Consider the following 21,409-nt stretch of genomic DNA (forward strand, 5'->3'; position numbering starts at 1 on the left):
TTTCCAATTTTTTATTTTGTTAAAATCAAATTTTTACACTAATTGCCTCTATTAAAACTTCATAAACTTCCTATTTTCTTCCACAGTTCATATAGATAGTATTTAATTTCAGTTTCTCATTTCTGAAGCACTTTGTTTTGTTTTGAAGATTGTCCAAAACCCACTAAATTTATGAAAATTTCTTTATATCAGAAGACAAACACTACTTAGATTGATTATATCTGGAATGCATGAAACATTGCTTGTTTCTTCAGTTACTATTGCATTTTGTTGTCAAAGTCTACATGGTTGCTCAATATGTATATAAAGGTAAAATTCAGAAACATAATGACGAGATATGCTGGTTTGTTTTTTTAATTAAATTACAGTAAAGTTAGTAAGATAAACAATGAAAATGAAACTGTATTAGAAAACACTTCAATTGTGACTCAGCCAGCAGATGGCAAGTGATGTTCAGTAAAGAAAGACAATAAGGTTGAAGATCTTGCTTGTCCTATGCAAATATTCTATGAATTGAAGATCCAGACAAACCTTTTGTGTCACCTGTATAATTATAGAGTATACTCTGCTTCTGTTAGTATGAGAAGGTAAAAGACAATATCTTATGTACCCCAGCCTTCTCAAGGGCAAGATGTTGAAGTTGTAAAAGGATTCCCTGGTAGTGAAACTGAAGGGGAATTTTTAATTATTATTATTATTATTTTTACAGGATGCCCCAATCTGGAGTTGTTAATTTGTTTCTATTTTGGAGTATAATCCCTATTATTTTCCTGAGGATACTGAGATTCAATGTGAAAAGAGACACATCAGCAATTACTGATAACAAATGTAAAATAATACCTATAAAACATTAACACTTCAGGAAGGAATTAGCAAAGACAGTAAGCATAGCTGGAGCATCAAGTAAATGCTGCAATGAAAATGACAAGTAAAAAAAAAATGTAAAAAACATAAGGATCAAAGGCTTTTATACTTTTTATAATCCAGCAAAACCTGTTAAGTTTAATGTTGGTATTAGAGAACAGCTTTTGAACGTAAAAATATAAATTACTCTACATATACAAAATGTTTGAGAGTAATGTAGTTTTATCTTTCTTGGTGAATTTTTTATGCCACATAAACACACTTTTCAAGAAAGGATTATGTCTTGAAAAGGCCAAAGTCAATTTCTTAGAAAAGGACCTGTAGTTTCTACCCTCCATATGTGACCAAACACATTGTGAAATATGCTTACACCACACCAAGAACTTATAAGAAAGATTTTCGCAAATCAATCAATCAATAAATAAATAAATTCAATCTGTCAGCTAAAAACTGGAAGAATCATCTAAATAAAAGCATGTAGTATTTTCCTTAGTTCAGGGGAGCAATAAAGTTTTCACCTGACTTCTTCCCTCTTTTCTCAAGACTAGTAATTAATTGCTAGGGGTATAATGTTCTCTTGGCATTCTCTATAGGATGCTCAATAGTCCTCTTTCAAAAAAAAAATGCAGTTAATCCTACTTTTTAAACATTCTTCCTAATATAATGTATATTAGAACTGCATAAATAATTCCCATTAAATTATATGATTAATTCTCTGAATAGAATCAAGGCAGGAGAACACTGAAAAAAGAAAGTATGCAATTTATTTTCTTTTTTATTATGAGAAGATTTTATTTATTTTTTTCTTTTTGGAACACTAAAACACAAATTCTGATGTGAATGCAACGGTAATCAGCATGGAGTAAAGTCAGAACACTGAAAGTTTGTAGAAACTTGATGTTAATTAGTTTAACAAACCTGCCAAAGCAATTAAAGCAGATGTAGGTGGTTTGAGGATGATGCAGATCTTTGATGGCCCATCAAAATTAACATAATCACAGGCATATTTTGCCTGAGTATCTCCTGAATGAGCCACCCACACAGGACAGAGATTTCAAAAAGCCTCTGTTTAAAAGTTTGCAGTGATAAGTGAGTCACAAGAGGATGAAATGTTGAACATTTTTTGGCTTCTAGTATTGGATATAGGATAAAAACTGGAAACTTTCATTTATAAATATAATTTTAAAGAAGAGAGGAAGAAATAACAAGTCTTTATTATGACCAGTAATTAAAAAAAAAAATGTATTTGATGGATTTTATATATGATGCTTCTAGATAACCAATAAAGTAAAAGCCAGATCTTTTCATTTATGTACTTTTGAAGAACAGTTTACATTTTAGTCATATTATTTTTCTTTGACTGAAAACACACAGCTTGAACTCCACATTCAAAATTTTTAAAATATATTCAATTTGTGCAAACAAAGATATCAAAGCAGTTATTAACACTCCTGGATCAAAACACTCTGCCAGTAGTTTTAGCAGGTGTCAGAATCTATCTCAGCTACTTAAAGAGCTTGCCAACATTTGCAATTGCTTCAGCTTCTTTATTCCCACTTTGCTTAAATAATTTAAATGAAAATGTCTTTGCTATGACTTCAAACACTGAAATGCAAACATTCCATTTAAATGTTTCAAAACATTTCTAGCCTTGTAGATTGTAGTTTTATTCTTTAGTATCCTGAATTAAAATCCAAATTTCTGGCCTTTAACATCATAAGTAGAGAAAAAAAACTTTAGAATTTGGCTTTTGGGACGTATTTTGTCTTTCTCTGTTCCATTCGTCATCCTATTTGAGGACCAGGAAATCAGGAAAGACTTCAAATAAATTGTTTTCTGAATCCAGGATTTTGAGGGCAATATTAGCTGTAAGTTATCAGCGTTCTCATTTTTATGTCCCTCCTGCATGGTATATCATGGAAGTGTAAAATATACTTTGGAGTGAGCTAGTTTTATACTGAAAATTTTTAATCTTAATTACATTTTCGAATTTTTAAATTGTTTTATTAAACTTAAAACCTCAGTTTTGTCGTGCAGAAACATCAAATCTAATAATCAAAATAACCATCCATGAAGAACCTGGGAAATTATTTTTGTCTGTACATATTCCGTGTATAAAGTGTAAAACTCAGATAATTCATTTGAAAAACTAATTTTCCATAATAAAATTTTGTGGCTTGTCTTTCTTGTCTATTTGAAGAGAATGAAAGTAGAACTATGTGCTCAATCTGTACTGGGATCTTTATCATGCTGAAGCTAATTCAAACCCTCTCACATCAGAAATTTTTTAATTTTAATTTTGGTTTTAATTTTATTTTTTTGCCAGATTTTTTCTGTGTTTTTTTTGGTTGTTTTTGTTTTTTCTTTGTTTGTTTTGCTGTTTTGTTGTTGTTGTTTTTGAATGGAATTCACACATGAACCCTATCTTTTATGACATTGCATGCCTACACACTACTCCTTACTTCTCATCCTCAGACCGTGAATTATGGAAATGCACAAAAACCCCTGGGACTCAATACAATGAGCAAATATAGCTGTTGTATGTGATAAAGTCGATAAAGCTGATATATGCTGCCCAATTATAAGATTATCTATAGAGAAATTTGAAAATCCTTTGATCTAGATGTTTTCCTAAGCACTTTCTTTTTGAGGAAGGGTACTGTTCTCTCCTGTCAAGTGCTTTTGTTTGATTTGTTTGCTGCTTTTACAGTTGCACATTATTTTTTTTTTCTAAATATGTTTGCAAGCCTATGTGAAAATTGCAGTTAACATTACTGAAACACAACAGTTTTAAAGGTACATGGCACTGAATCAGAATTTTTTGAGAAGAGCTGGAGTTCAGTTTTGCCTATCATTAGCAAAGCTTTTGCTGCAGTCATATCCAAAAATTTAACCTCAAAGCAATTTAACTACACTTCTATTTCATGAGGACAGGGATCACAAGGAAATCTCTAACCTGCTATAACAAATAAATAAAGTCCTATCATTTTACCAGCTTAGCAGTATAAATAACAAAATTAAATCACAAATTCGTTGATATCATGACAAATGAAGTACCTTTTGGGTTTTTTTAATTAACTCCTGCATACTTATGAAAGCTTATTTTTTTTCTCTTCTAGCTTCTTTCCGTAAAATGGGCTTCTGACATCTACATCTCCAGACTTTGCATCATATTCAAAATCCTTTAATTATGAAATGTATAAGTCAAAAAGGTTATATATATTTAACTAACCAGTTAAAGCATAAAGTTTAGAGGATTTTAAATGTATGTATATTGTTAAGATCTAAAAGACTTTCTACCTTTTAGCAGTTTTCCTTTGCTAAATTTAGAGTGTTTTTTTCTTAAATAGATGCAGCAAAACTCACCTAGACCATTGTTGCAAGTGTCATATAGATATTATGACTTTGTACTTCAAATCTATTTTGGGATGTGAATCACCATCTTCTTATCCTAATAGATTTACTTTCTTTTCCAGAAGATGTGTTAGTTAAAGCTAAAGAAGAGGGTAGTATTTTCATGTATTTACTGTTAATTTCTGCTACTTTGTCTAAGGACTAAGAACTAGGACTGTAGTTGTTATACAGTCTGTCAATGAATTGCTCTCAGCACCCTGAATTTTTGTAGTTCCTAACTAATCTTTCATAACCAATTAGTTGCTAAAGTTCGGATTTTATATGGTTTTTATGGGACAGGCAGGAAATATCATGGTTGCTTATAGCTGACCACAGTTTCAGAAGTCACGATTAGACTCTTGTGAATCTTTGAGTCTAACAACAATGCATTCTTCAGCAGGATGGATAACATGAAACTCTTAGATGTCTTCTATGTATACAGTGATCATACTTTTAGAAAGAGTATAATTTTGAAGCCCAGCTTTATTTATGAGGGAGTTTAAAAGAAACATAAAAGCATAAAACAACCCCTACCTCGATCAGTATTTAAACATACAAAATTTAAGCTTTGCCTTTTAGGAATACTTAATTTCAGTAAGATTGTCTGTTTATTTTTTTCTCCTGAACATGAAATGTAGAGTGTTTAAAACTTCTTCAATGACTCCCTTTTTTTTTTTTCAGTGTTTTAAAACAGTATTATGACTGAAACCTTATAAAAATTCAGCTTTTTAGCTTTACATCCCGTAGTTTACCTTACCTTATCTAACCTCACCTTACCTTAATCTGTTTTAGAACCAGCTAAGCTTACCTATTTGTTGGTGCAAAAGATGCAGAATGCCACTGCAAAGAGAATTATTTATGAAACTTCAAAAGCTATTTCCTATGAAATGTGTAATCAAATGCACAATGCAAAAAACAGGTAAGCAGTAGAGGCAGTGCTGCTATTCAGAGACACAAAATTAAAAGGGTCAAGTAAAATCTTGGAAACTCAGAACAATTTTAGACAAATTTCTTCTTCTGCATTTAATTGGAGCACTTAAGTGTCTTGATGTTGTCTGCCAAGTGGTATCAGTCATTCCACTGTCATTGCTGGTAGAATACAGCATGTGATTATTTGCTGGTTTGTTTGTTTGCTTGTTTTGTTGTTTGGGATTTTTTTGTGCACTCAGATTAGGACCTTGATAAGTAAAAATAACCCAGTCTTTCTGGGTAATGGTGGAAGGTGGTAGCTTCAAAAGGAAGAAAACCTATATTAGCATAAACATCTTTGCATTTTCACAGGCTATTTCTGACATGTTTCCAGATTCTATTAAAAATTTCTATGAAATGTTTTGCATCTACTCAAAAGGTTTACCATCGTCCACTCTGCAGAATGCTTTGCACATGTAGATACTGTTAAGATGTAAATATTTTTCTTTTTTTTTCTTTCAACATTGCATTGCACCATTGCATTCATCCAGAGTTATACAGTAATACCGTGATAGATGCGATATTTAAAAGTACTGGGCAATATTTTTAACAGTCACTGATCAGTTGGTTACCTACTTCCCTTACTATCCTGGAGATGAATTTAGAAAGGGAGTTGAGTGTGTGGAGACAGTTTCCTCACCTTTAGTTGTAACAGCTTGCTTATTCTTGACAAGACACAGCTAAACCATTATATCTCCCGGATGAAAATCAGAGGGAATTATTGGTAGGAGAAAAGGAGAGGCATAAATGATAGAAGACAATGGGAACCTTCAGCTAAGATTTTGAATGGATTTGTGTAGAGCCTTTGAACACTTTTTTTTTTCCTAAGTCCTGCTCAAATATTTTAAGGTGATTGCACATTGTATGATTTTAATGAGGGGAATAAGATTTGTTACTTCAGCACAGGTAGTACTGAACTGTAAAGAGTGCATTGCAATTCAAGTGTCTGATGTCAGCAAAACCTAAAATTCGTAATTTCCAAATGAAAATGTATTAATTTTGTAGGCACTAGACAACAATAACAGTTTCTGAAGAAATACAAAACTTCATCTTTTCATCTCCAAAATCCTCACAGCTTAGTCCTCTGAACTTAATAAAATTTCTGCTTTCCTTGTACATCAGTCAATACAGAATAGAAAAAAAAATCAAAATATTCTGATTCTGCATTTTTTATTTATATTCAGATAAATAACTTTTTTACTAAAGTCTTCATAAAATGTGGATAGAAGGGAAAAATAAGAATACATGGCAGCTTGTAGAGTAAGTCAAACTGAAATAACAAATTAGTTACCCAAGTCATCTCTATCAGTGATTCTAATGTTGATGTTAAGGCAAATATAATGGCAATGAAGTTAAGCAACAATGTCATTCAAATCAGGGACTCCTGATTTTAAAAAATAAAATAAAACCCACCAGTAACTAGACTAAGCTTTTTTATGCCAGAATAAATCAAATGTCAAAACCAAGTTATTTTTTCCCCATGTTTACACAGGCTGAACTACAGAATAACAGGCATTCGATAGCAGTGCTAACTGTATTTCTGGTTTACCTGAAGCACAAAGGATTCCCTGGCCCAAGATTTACTCTTAATCCTTATTGTAGCCAGGTCAATACCTTTGTTATTTTTTTTCCAAGGGTGAAAAACTTGCTTTATCCTACAGATTACATTTATACATTGTTACAAATAGTAACAATAGACACACAAAAAAGAAACACTATCACAGAAAAAGCTATTTAAGATACGGGCAAACAGGATAATCCACCATCTGAAATATTTATTGAAAAATTCATAATCCTGAAGACTGTTAGTTCCTTCTCATTGTGGAGCTTTTATTTAGGCTTTTGGGATGATGAACTCTGTGTTGTTCAATTTTACTTAGGTTTATGGCATAGTGACCTCAAAGTTTATTTTCACAGTCCGTATCTTCACACTTTAAACCCTGGTTTCTATTTTTAAAGGGATTAAATTTTTGTGAACCATTCTTCTACTTCCAACATTTTTATCAAGACTAAAAGGGATTGGAACCAAGACATTCTTGCATTCGTTCCTGTGCATCTTCCTCCTCCTCCCTGAAGCAGTTTCTGTGTTCCAGTTAATGACACAATTAAAACTTTGTGAAATACTATAATGGATATTCACCCTTTGCCACTAGGGCTCTTAGTGGTCAAATCACAGAGGTAACCTATTTTCTTTAATATCAAAGTATTTCAAAAGCTTGGAAAAATGAAGGGAGAAAAAGTGGAGGATCTATCAATCTATCTATCTATCTATCTACAACAACAACAACAAAACACAAGAGAAGATACAAAAAATATCAGCAATCAATATTTTAAGGTTTTATTTTGTCCTGTAGGTTAATTGCAGATGTTTGTTCTCTCAATTCTATCATATATAACTTAAGTTTTATAAATTCTATTGCACCAAGTAACTTAGAGGTTTACTAAGAATTTATTACTATGAATTTCTTTTATAAACTAGAGGTTCTTGAAATGTCAGAAGAGAAAGACATAATAACTAGATTAGTGTATCATAGGACGGTTAAGAACCAACTATGCAATATAAGAGAAAAAAATGAAAACTTCTAATTTTTGGATGTGCAGAGTAGCATCTCCAGAAGAAATGGATAAGTAATAATGTCATTGTGCAAGACCTCAGCTCGCATATTTCCTCAAGAATTAAATAAATTAGGAAAAGTTAACACAGAATTCACAGCTATGATCAAGGACACAGAAAACTGAACCATGTGTAGAAAATAGAGCCTAGTTTGTTAGTTTTAACTTAGTAAAATAAAAGCTGAAAGTGATATGATAGATGTTTATAGGCATGAAGGTAAATATTAAGCAAGATAAAACTAATGTTGGAAATAGGTATACATGCACTGTAAGAATACAAAAGCAAAATAAAATTAAAAAAATAAATAAATTAAGAGGACAGCCTTACCAGCAGAATAGAAGAAAACTCAATAGGCTTGTTGAAAAGAGGAAAACTCGACATGGATCTGATATCTTCATTACATAGAAGATGCATGCAGCAGCATGCAGCTGGATGAGGCTCCTCCTGGTTTTATATCTTTTAGTATTGTTACCTTATTTTACTTTCAGTTAGGAAAGCAGCATTATATCTCATAAAACATCTCATTAATGTTGGAGCTGTATCAGAGATATAAGAAGAGAAAACAGGACATTCTTGTCTTTAGTCCTCAATTTCTGATATGCACTGAGTGCTCCCAACATGGTCTTTTAGGACACTTTGTATACAGTTATTTTTAAAGATAAAAATTCTTTCATATTCAGGCTTCAATAATGCACCATCTTTGTCAAGAAGTTTTAAAGGAATCTTTACCTAGTCTCTTGTACTTGTACAGTTTGAATTGATATATTCTGTATATATAGAGCTTGCTAAGCATTCACTAGGAAGTATGTTAATCCACCAAACTAGGGAAGGATTTTTGACAATTTCAACATTAAAGCTTTAGATTAGATTCTAAAAGCAAGGGGAATTTTTTCCAGTTTTTTTTTTTTACCTTCAGTTATTGGCCTCATTGTTTTCTTTATAATTCTGTAACATTTCTTTCTATATATTTATCCAAAAACTTATTTTAAAATCTGTTATCTAGGTGAATACACTCTGAGTTTTTCTGAGATTGTTTTGAGTCAAATTAACCCAAGTCTGAACAAGGAAAGCCTGAAAAATACAGTCCTAGGAGAATGCATGAACTAGACGTAGTCAGGAGCCTTAGTAGTTCTGATACCCTGTTACTTTTATAAATACAAGAAGGGCTTTTTAGGCAGGTAACCACATAGGACACCTAGACAAGAAATATTAAAAGTTCTTTGTATTTGATCAATAAGTTACATAACTTCAAAGATAAAAAGCATAGATTTATTTTACTGTATTCAGTTTATGTTTGAAAAATATATCTATTGTATAAAAGAAGTGTGCTGTGGAGAATATGTTCATTGGATGTTTTTTCCCCACGGGAATATTCTTCTCAGATAAGTTACTTTGAACTGTCAGCTATATAGGAAAGAATTAATATCTTAGTAAATTTTCATTAAAATACGTTTTGATGAGGCTCATGATGGCAAGACAATATGACACAAGGGAATCCTAACAAGTATGAATTATTTCTTGCTATTGTCACAATAGCTTTAAAGGAAGAATGTTAAGTCATCTTAAAATGGAAACTCAGGGAATTAAGTAATTGAAGTCTATGTACATGGAAAAGGGTATAATTAATAAAAAAAAAATCTGCCCTTTTTGTACCAATGAAAGTTATTTAAAAATCTTTGGTTCTCTGCTGTAATTTTCAGGTCTACATTGATATTTTATTGTCTATTTTAATATCTTAGACATGTGACCTAAAAGGTTTTTGTCATAAGTAACTATACTATGCAGTTACATATATACATATATCTACCTGTACTTATATTCTGTGTAGCTAACACTATGTACAGATGTATAACATTTTATAATTTTAAGATTTTATCACACCTTGATAAATAAGGATGTATGCTGTTTTCAAATAAAGCAGAATCCGTAGAATAGATTGATAAATGAATAAGGATACAAAATTCCCAAGTGCTGTTTTCCTAATCCCTGCCAATGTGTTACTATTTTCTTTGCATGGTTTAGTTAAGGTTTTGTCGTACATAAAATTTAAATCATTGGCGCCTTTAAAAACTATATTCTATCTGGATTCTTAAAATGCTTAGAGGATTCCTAAAATGCTTAGTGATCTTCAGATTACATAGGTTTAATATGGAGCAACTAAAAAGTGACCAAAAGTTAATTGCTCATTACCCTCAAAAAATAAAGACATCAAATATCTTTATATTTTATTTTGAAAAAAAATCCAGAAAACAACACTGACTGAATTCTACATAAGTACTGAAGTACAATTAAGCACATTAACATTTGAAGGCTTGCTTAACATTTCTATCATCATTAAAAGAATAAAGCTAGTAAAATTGGATAAAGTGTTCTTTATTTAGATCAGATAGGAAATTTCTTGAATAAAATAGTAGAATAGGTAATTTTGCACTGTGGTGACTACCTATGACGGAGTCAAAACGTATATCAATGCAAAAGAAAGTAAATTAAAAAATACCAAATTTACAATTAAGTAAATGTGACTTTAAGAGTCTTTCAGAGCTTACATGTCTAATATGCCAGATGAAGAAAAAGCTTTCTATACCCATCTAAAATACTCAAATACTCAGATATTAAGAACAGAAATTAGTTTGGCCAGGTATTGGGTCTGGCTGAGGAGTTCATTTTCCCACAGCAGCCCTTACATTGCAGTGGTCTGCACTGGTGGCTAGAGGAGCATTGGTAACACAGCAGCGTTTTGGGTGCTGCTGAGCAGTCCTGGCACAGCTCAGCACTGTCTCTCCATCATTCCACACCATCAGTAGGCTGCAGGTGGGCAAGTTCTTGGGAGGGGACAGGACTAGGACAGCTGACCCAAACTGACCAAAGGGGTATTCCATACTGTATGATGTCTGCTCACATTTAAAATCTAAGAAAAGGAGAACGGGGACATTCATTATTTGCAAGTTTTGCCTTCCAGAGGAACTGCTACTCATGCTGAGGCACTGCTTTTTGGGAAGTAACAGAGCTCTGCTTGCTGATGGGAAGTAAAGAATAAAGTCTTTAGGTTTTTTCTTTGCTTTTATACATTAAATCTTTCACTTTTGCTTTATTAAACTGCCTTGTCTCAACCCACAAGTTGTTTTCCATTTTATTTTCTCTCCTCTGTCCAGCTAAGGGGCAAGTGATAGAGTGGCCTTATCAGGCATCTGGAATCCAGCCAAGGTCAACCTATTACAGAAGATTTATTTAATTTGAATAGTTTGTAATGATGTAATGTGTATTCACAATTTATGGGAATTAAGTGATGATTCATTTCATTATGAATCAGAAAAGAAAAAAAAATAAAATAAGGTAATTTCCAGAGAAAATTCAGGGAACATTCTTTTTATTAAAACTTCCATTTTACTGCAATTAGAAGGATTCTGGAGAACATCAAGGTTTTACCCTGTCATTGGAAGTGACATGGACATTTTAATATTTTTTATGATGGCTTTGACGAGTTGGAATTACCTTTTATATTTTTTTAGTTCACTAGTATTTTTTCATATCATAACATTCCTTAGTCTATGTGGAAACTTAACTGATAATGTAAATTAATTCCAAAATATATCTATAGAAAAAAAGAATTCCTTGCTCAAACTTCTTACAATGAAATAAGATGCTATATCTTTAATTGTTCATACCGTTATCAACTGAATTATTGAATAAATCAAATTTAGATATGCCACAGTTTAGATAATTTTAATGAATCTTCAGTTAAAAATTATATAATGGTAAATACCCAAGGAATTACCTGAAGAAAATTCTTAATTTTGTTTCTATTTTTTGACTTTACAAAATGACAGTTCAATGTCTGAAGTGCCACAGCCTTTAGTGTTTACAAAGAGAACATGGCAGTTTTAAAAATTACTAATAAACTCACATAAACACAAACCTCAACCACACAGCCCTCTACGAGATTAACAACATAAGTCTCTGCTCCCATCAGTGACCTATACATGTCTCCTTAAACATCTGAGAAAATAGATAGAATTTATACAATGCAAAATCAATACACTATTAGTTCCTTATCTTGACCCACTGTCACACCATCAGGACTGATATACCTTGTCCATGAAGAGAAAATCCTAACCTCTGGACTCTATTTCCAAAACAAAATATCTTTTTTTCCGAACTTTTCTGAAACCCATTAGAGTTAGACACAACAATAATTTAAACCAGCACACCTATCAGTGCAATCACATACATTAATTTCTGTCCAAACTAAAATCTTCTTTCCACCATGACAATGTGTTACTTGTTCAAGAAAAGGGGAAAACTATTTTCTACTTTTGACTACCTGCTCAGCTTTGTTGATGAATGATATTTGATTTTTCTCCCTTCCAGATGAGATTAAGCTTGTTTTATACAATACAGTGAAGAAGGTTCCACTTTTGCTGGTATGTGCATATTTCAGAATAAAATGGGTTTTTAGTCTCTATGCAGTATATTTAGAATACTCTCTGTACAGGCCATTAGCTAAGAAGTTGCATCCATAGAAATATTTTAAATGGCAATGCTTCATAGAGTGACTTCAAATGCAATGGAAGATTCTGTTAGTACACATTAAATGGTGATATGACAATGTGGGAAATGAAGCTTCTGTTAAACTAGACAACAGCATGCAGGAATTAAGATATTGACCTCTGGGAAATTTTTAATAGCATATTACTTTGTTTTATGCCATGTATTCTCCACTGCTCAAAAGAACTGGAATAAATACATGCAACAATAAATTTCTCCCTATATATTTAATGGCTAACAGATGCTTTCTAAAAGGGAAATTTATTCTATATACTTTTTATATAAACAATATTTGTCCCAGTTTAAAAAAAATAAAATTCCAGCAACTTGGAACTTAAACTCTCATCTTTTCAGAAATACTTACATACATACATACATACATACATACATACATATACATATATTATATATATGTATATCAGAACTTCAAATACTACCTGGATCATAATATCACGTGGCAACATGCTGATCATTATATACTGCTATCCAACATAAAGATTAATAGAGGGTGCCAGAAATACACACTTTTGTCACTGGAGGCTTAAATTCAAGTCCTCATCAGTTCATGAATTGAATTCTGTTTCTTCAGATTGTCTTTGTCCCTTTGTGTCTATATCATTAAAACAATATATCTCCCTGAGTAATTTGGTTTGGAGATAGGAATTTCAAATAATGAAAGTGACAGTGTACTTGTCAAGCTACCTATTCTCTATTGAATAGGGTAAAATAGAATAAATTAGAGCAAAACTGAAATGTTTCAGGTAATATTTTCCATAGAAAGAGAGAAGGGAACTTTGAACTACAGTGTCATGTACATCCAGACATTCTCTTGCTACATTATTGCTTTGGCATTTCCTTTAAAAAGTTGTAATCATAGTTCTGTGGGTTTTTTTTAATTTTATATGTGTGTGGTCCTTTTTAATATGATATGACAAAGTCAATTCCCATTTTTATCTAAAATTATGATGTCAGTTCTTCTGTAGTAAGTATCGAGGTGTCACAGAAAACAAAATTAAGTTTAATGTGGCCAGTGTTTATAAAGCAGTAGTTTAGTATAGACTAGAAAACAGATATAGGATTGAGCAATAAAATTAGAATCTTAATGGTAAGGATTTACTTCTAATGTGTAAATTAAATTAATAGGAGGAGATAGGTTAAAATAGTGGTTAAATAGCTGATCATTTATAATATCTATTAAACATAATCACTGAATCAGAGAATCAGTTAGTTTGGAAAAGACCTCTGAGATCATCAAGGCAAATCAATAGCTGAACATCACCATGTCAATGAGACCATGACATTAAATGACACATCCAGTCTTTCCTTAGCACCTCTAGGGTTAGTGGCTCTACCACTTCCCTGCAAAGTCCATTCCAAGGTCTAATTACCCTTTCTGTGAAGAAATCCTTGAGAATTAATATCAAACATAAACCTGCTCTGATGCAGTTTAAGACCGTGTCCTCTTATCCTGTCACTGGCTGCCTGGGAGAAGAGGCCAACCCCCATCTGGCTGCAGCCTCCTTTCAGGCACTTCTAGACAGTGATAAGGTCTCCGGAGCCTCCATCTCTCCAGGCTAAACATCCCCAGCTTCTTCAGCTGCTCCTCAGGGGACTTGTTCTCCTGATTCTTCACCATCTTCTTCATCCTTCTCTGGACACACTCCTGCACCTCAATGTCCTTCTAGCAGAGAGGGGCCCAGAGCTGGATATAGCACTTGATATGTGGCCTCACCAGTGACAAGTAAAGAAGGAGAATCACTTCATAAGTTCTCTGGCCACACCATTTCTGATACCATCAGGATATTTGGGAAGGAAATCTGCTCAGTCAAGAAATCCACATCACTGGCAGAAAGGTAAGTAATGTCAGGGAACTTAAACTTGATATAAAAACTGCATGAAAAACATAAATAGATTATACTCAATGGGCAAAAAGGTTAATGTCTAAGTCCTGGAGATCCTGAAAGAAGACACTAGGACTGGGAATATCAAGAATTTTAATGGGGATTAATTTTCAAATTCTTAATAAAGAGAGATGATCTTCCTATTTGTGTTGCAAGGCTGCTCTTAACAGTTGTGTCTACTCTCAGTGATCCTGAATATGAAACCACTGTGTCCATTTTACACAGACAGAAGCAAGCAATAAGAACCCAAGTAATCTATGGAAATTTTAATGGGAAATCTGTCTCACGTATAGAACATTAATATTATTTCTCTGAAACAGGATTGAACAAATTTTAATTATTAGATTACCCACTAATTAAGTCATAATTCTGACTTAAAAGTTTTAGGAACTCTTTGAGATATTGTCAAAGTCATAAGGATTCCAGTTGTTTCTTGATAATGTGATAATAACCAACGAATTGTCTACCAGGCTTAAAATAAATACTTACACCCGACTTCAACTCTTCCTTTCAGCACTGAGTGTCAATGAAGCTCTATCAATAAAATGCTTTAATAGTGATATAATTTATTTTAAAATGATGGCTAGCTATTTAGAGGAACTTACATGTAGTGTTTATATTATTCTATAGATTTGTGATAAATTTAATTTTTTTCTGTTCAATCCTCCAATTAACTCAAGTGATAACTAAGACTTTTACATGAATTAGTGATTTGAAAATGTCAGCTAGTTAATCAATTTTATTAGTATTCTTAAAATAAATGAATTCTTGAAGGCAGAAATTACTAATTTTTGATGTCTCTTCTAAGATGTTCTTGCAAATAAGAAATATTTTCTATATATTAAGATATATGTATATACATACATTGAGAAACTAGACTTTTTTAAAATTTGAAATATAGAATTTCTTTTACAAAATTTTCACAGTTCTAAATGGACTAGTTATGTCTAGTAATGTCTAGTTAGATATTACTGCCACTGGTCTAAAACATCTCAAAATTAAACACAAAAGTAAAAAAAATTAAAATTATCTATTACTTACATATTTAAATTTATGAATATACAAGATCAAACTTGCTCACTGCATTTCACTGAAGTGATCTAAATTAGATTAATTAGGTAAAGCTAGTCCTGCTGGGTCTCCACCATTATTGTAATTAAATAAATGAATATCCACCTCAATAAGGTGCTTAACTTTTATCTTGGACATTTACATCAGAATGAATGAAGACACTAGAGGTGTCTTCTATCTAGACAATTTTTTCACAAACTTACTGACTATAGGCAGCTGAGGACAAGAAAAGCCTCAGTATGCAAACTGATCATGGAATTATAAACAGCTATCTATGTGGATCAGTGGATTAAAAATAAATTCTAAGGTACTTCAGCTAAAATTTTCTTCATAAGAAAACCCAGTGATTCAGCTTCCATTATATTCCAAAATGCTGAATATGATTCTCTTTCCTCATGCTCAAGACTGATAGCATCAAACTACAAAAGCTGCTGACAAAAGCAATGACAATGATAAAGTGAGTACAGAGCTAATCTTAGAAGAGGAAATGGAAAAACATAGCTTGCTCAGTCTAGCATAGTATTTCTAATATACTGCCAAGAGTCAGAATTTCAGAGTTAGAAGCAGCTTGCTATAGATATAAAATGTGTGGCCTTCCCACAAATATTTACATTAGCCAAGGAACTACTATTTTGCTAGAAGGTAGGCAGTGAAGCTGTTTGTATCAGAAGTGATCTAGCAAAAGAGACAGAGAACGAGAGTAATTGTAATACCTCTTTAAAAACAGATCAACGTTAGAAGACTAAGCAAAGAAAAAAATACTGTTTAAACCACAAATCAATACTGACACAGTAGTAGAAATTATATGTTGGCTGTGGAAACATTTGAATCACAAATTAGAAAATGCCTACTAGTTATTAAATATGTCTAAGAAGTGCTCTAATAAAAATAGGGTTGGCAACAAAAGGAAAGAATGATAAAACTCAATATAAAGAAAAACCCAAAAGTTTTAAATCTGGGAGTTGTGAACACTGTAATCACATAGGCTTTAGTTCTGAAACCCAGGAGCTCCTTTAGAGAGCTACGTTTCTAAATGCGTGCCGGAAAAGCTACCTTGCTCTATCACAGCTTCTATTTTCTTGAAGAAAAACCCTAAAACAAATCCTTTTAAAATTATGTTGTAAATGTTACTCTTGTAGTTCGATTGTGTGGTGCAAATGAATTCTCAATCTTCTTAGTAGCAATCTTCTACACTTCAGCTATATATGAAGACAAAAAAATGAGAAGAACTGTAGACAAGAAAAGAAAGGAATAGTCCTATTAATGAAGGCTATGCAACACATCTCCAGTTGCTTTAAGGGACATTCTTACTGCACAAACACTTTGATAAGGCAGTGCAGCAAACATCTGGAGTTATAACTTAAATGGTGTAATATATTTTAATTTCTTAATTATCAATTATTGTCATTCATGTCAAATAACTGTCAAGAACTCATTTTTACTCTAATTTTAGCCTTATAGTCACAGGCAAGAAAGTGATCATTATGCATAGGCATAGTAAAGAGGAGAGACAAGTGAGATAGATACAAAATAAGCAATAAAACTATTGACTTTCATCTGCTGTCCATGGATCAGTCTCTTTTTACAGTATTTTAATTTTTCCAAATTCAAAGACTTACAAACATACAACACTGTTCATTGTGACAGTCTCTAACACTGTCTCCATATTACAAGTTGTAACTGATGCACCTTCTTTGATTAGTTTCTGACTCAGGTTCTAAGAAAAGGCCTGATGTTTGCAAGGTTTCTGTTTCAATTTGCTTTATATATTACAAAACTCTCACCAAGTCCCAACCCAAGCCCCAAACTCAGCTACATTAGAAGCTGACCATCTCTTGTACCTGTCACTAGAAAGTTAAACCCCAAGAGTTCCTCATGAAACCTAAGCTCATCCTATCCAGCAGAATAGACATTAAGATAGTAATTGTTTACCTAATCAGCCTTATTTTGTATAGCCACTATTTATGTCTGCTAGCAAAACTACCTAGCATTACTAAAAAAAGGTTAAACTTTGTGGAAATATATACCCTTTAGTAGATGCTATTTTAGATTCATATTACACTCCCATTTAAATATTATTACCTGAATATTTCAAGTACTGCTAAAATGTAACCTCAGAAAACTACTCAAAGCAAAATTGTGTGCAAAGGTATTACTATAAGCATTTACATTCTATAATTTTATGTTGACAAAATCTACAAATTTCTTGATGAGATGCTTACTATAATATCAGTAAAGATATAAAATAGTTAATTTATGTGAATGAACAGGCAGAACAGGAACTCAATTATTTGCATGTGAGAGTGAACAAGAGGACTTTAGAATTATATTATTCTTGGTACATATAACCAATTTGACTATATAAGAAAGACCATAAAGGATATAAACGAGCCTAAAATATCTGGGAAAAGAAAACATATATTATGCTGCTATCTAAGCAAATAGCTGAAAGAGTAATTTAAATGAAGAGTGAAATATAGAAAAAGCCTTTTCTGCACAAATAATGCACTCTATATATAATCTGAACTACTTAATAGCCCTCATTGACTTGTTTTTTAAACTCTATAACAACTATAGTACAAGTCACACATGTTAGAAAAGTAAAACTTGTATTTGAACCCAGCTCTGCTTAAGCTCAGCATTAATTAGGAATTTTCTGGAAAAAAAAAAAAAAGTGCTGTTAAAATATTCTAATTTCCTGATTCTGAAAAAATAAATTGGAAATATATTATCTTTAATCACTTTTGGTCATTTGAAATTAGAACTTCAAGGAACAGGGCAGAATGTAGCCCAGACAGATTGAATGTTTTACTTGCTGAAGTGCTTTTGAGAGCTGTAGCCCAGAACATCCAGTCCCGTTAGGACTTCAATCTGTCAGTTACCTGCTTAGATGATGATCTCCTTTGGGGGAAAAGAGCAATATAGCATTTCTGAAATAAGTTTTGCCACAATTTTCAGGGTTTTTGAAGTGGGGGTTTTGGTTTTGGTTGGGGTTTTTTATACTGTAATTTAAATTCAATTTTCTTGAGATGATATTCAAAATAATCAAAGTCCACTAAAAATTTCTTTAGATCAACAATTTCCTATTGAGGTTTTCTCAATACTATAATTCATGGAACAAAATGATTGATTATCATTTTATGTGCATGTTATGAAATATAGGTTTTTAAAAACAAAAATAATTATGACCTTAATGTTTTAGTCTGTGCCAGCAGAATAGTGACTGACAGCTGATATAGTTAGGGAGACATTTGAGGAAGTGAAATTCAAACTTTTCTGACAATATACAAGAACTACCTAGGAGATAACACTGTTTTTTGGTTTTTTTGTTTTTTTTTTTTTTGCAAAGAAGACAGTAACTAATAGATTTTGAATAAAGAAAAGGAACGCAACTTACTAAGCCTTTTAGAAAATGAGAGAATAATGGCTAAGAGTCAGACCCCAAGATATGTATTCTAGATAGTACAAATTATTTGCTCTTGATAATCCTTTTCCTCTCTGAATTCTACAAAACAACCTTCTACAACTAAATGCTGCACCAGGCATATGTGAAAAGTCAACAAAACAGGCCTAAAGCTATTAAATATTTTTATTGTTTACATTTTAAAGATTGGCAGAGATTCTTCATTTTTTTGCACTATGATGCAGGTGCATTTTGCTGCTAGAAAGAAACAGCTTAGTTCAAAGCTGAACTCAGAAGACCTTACATTTCTTTTGGTAACATCTGACACGTGGTCAATACCTAAATGATGCTAAGATTTTGCTACGTGCTTGCCATATGTAAGTCAGCCTGAATTAGCAGATTAGTGCTAGTCCCAAAATTTCTGAAGGAAAAGTTTCTTTCTTGCTATCAGCATGAAATATTGAAAGAAAAAAAAAAAATAATGATCTTTTAGTACCTTAAAGAATTTGCTTTGTAGTAAATGCATTAGCCTTCTGAAAAATGATGAGTAGGGTCTATGCTATGCTGGCTTTTCAAGGCTTGCCTATATGGATTCCTGAGAAACAGATGCACCTACATGGGTACTGTTGGTATTCATGAGTTCTGATTTCTGCTTAAATCTGAGAGTCCAGGGATTCTCAGGCAGGAAATCCTCCTAGGGAGGATCACTGGTGCCTAGGTGGTATAGGAAAGGATTTCTTGTTCAAGGATCATCATACTCAGTGCATCCATCTGCTTAACTTCTCCTCTTTGCTCTAGAACACATATAGGGCTTGAATGTTTATTTCCCATTAAACATTCTGCATCACAGTCTTACATTACTACAGGCAATTGTAAAAACACATTTTTCTAACTAGTTAGTAGATGTTGGGGTTGTTTGGGCCCAGGGGGCTTGGGTTAGGCTGGTTTGCTTGCTGGTTCTTGGTTTGTAGAGATTTTTTTTCTTATTTTTCATAATAATTTTTCATTTCTGTAAGGCTTTGATATGCTATTTTCCTTGGTCTTTGTCTAGCCAAGACTTTAATGTTCTATTACTTGGTAAGTACAATTTGCACATTAGGTCAAATATTCAGTAATTTGCAGAGATGTTCTTCTTCCTTCTTAATTAACTATTTGACAATTCCATGGAATTACAGAATATTTTAGGTTGAAGGACAAACTCAGAAAGTAATTTAGTACAAAAACCACTAGCCAGGACAAGGCCAACATTATAAAGCAGAAGTATATGACTGAATTTCAGAAAAACCTTTTGTAACAGGATAATGGGTAGGAACAGTGGCAGGAAAAGATGCAAGATCAACTTTCAAGTATCTGGGAAGGAGGATCCTGTGAAATAGACAAGCCTACATTTAAAATATAGATATGGGTGTCAATCTAGTTGTTTAAAGACTAGACTGAAAAGATCCCTGTTCCATAAGGGTGGCATAATACAAATAAAGATAGTGATACAAAACCTGCTTAAGATAAGGTAAAAGTAAAGTGATATAAAGTGATGATGCAAAAAGCATGTAGCAGATTCATAATGAAAATGATCTGGAATTCTTATGCTTTATACAGCTGGAATAATTTGCTAATACTTTTAATAGAAATAATAATAATATTTCTAAAAATAAATACATTAATAACAATATTGTGATATGCATATGATTCCAGCTGTAGTCACATTGAAATAAATAAGTTTCTGATGAGAGAAGGGTTGTGGTCTGTCTGAAACACCTGTGCCCCTTTTTCCCCAACTCATCATCTTATATTATATTTTGCTTTGAAAAAACCCCAACAAAATAGAATTTGAAAAAAAAAATTACAGAAAATTTACTATTATCCTTTTATAATTTCCAATTAACTCCTAGCAGCTATATAGGTGAGTAACCACTTTGAAATACACTTTAAAGGTAGAAAATATAAAGATTTCCTGGTCTAAGATATTTGTGGTGTCAAAGTAAGGCTGCTAAAACTTCTTAAGTTATGCATAGCAAGAGATTCTGCAAATAACCAGTGAAAATGAAAGTACTGAAGAAAGTCTACTATGCATGTTAATTCTTGTGGGATTTAAGTTGTTTGTTTTTCTCATTATTAATTATTTCACAGAATAAATAAAAATCTCCAGGAAAAAGTAAGAAAATAATATTTAGCTGAACAGTAAATCTGAAATATTTGGAGATACTGAACAAAATATAGATGCTGAATTAATTTAGCAAAGGATACCTAATGCTTTCCTCCTTTGAAAATCTCAGCAAAAGCTTTCTTAGAATATCTTATTCAATACAGTGCAATTTATGAATAAAGAGTAAAAACTTTTTATGGATATGTATTTTCCCTTAAACTGTATTCGAAGATCCCTCTGCTTCATTCTCCCCTCAAGAATAAAGAAAATGTTTAAAGGCATCATTTTTGTCATCTGACTGAAACACTTTAAGCCACCATTTTTTTGGATGATAGCAAAACTTATAAACGTCATTAGAAATTGTGATTCTCTTAGCTTTAAACTCAAAAGAATTAACTATAAGGCCCTTTATCTTTGGAATTAGGGTCAATAAGACTAGGATACTACTGTAAGTTCAAAACAGTCTATTTTGCAAAGGAAACCATCAGTATTTTTAATATTTGGAT

Source organism: Cinclus cinclus, chromosome 3, assembly GCF_963662255.1.
Source record: "Cinclus cinclus chromosome 3, bCinCin1.1, whole genome shotgun sequence".
Lineage (NCBI taxonomy): Eukaryota > Metazoa > Chordata > Aves > Passeriformes > Cinclidae > Cinclus > Cinclus cinclus.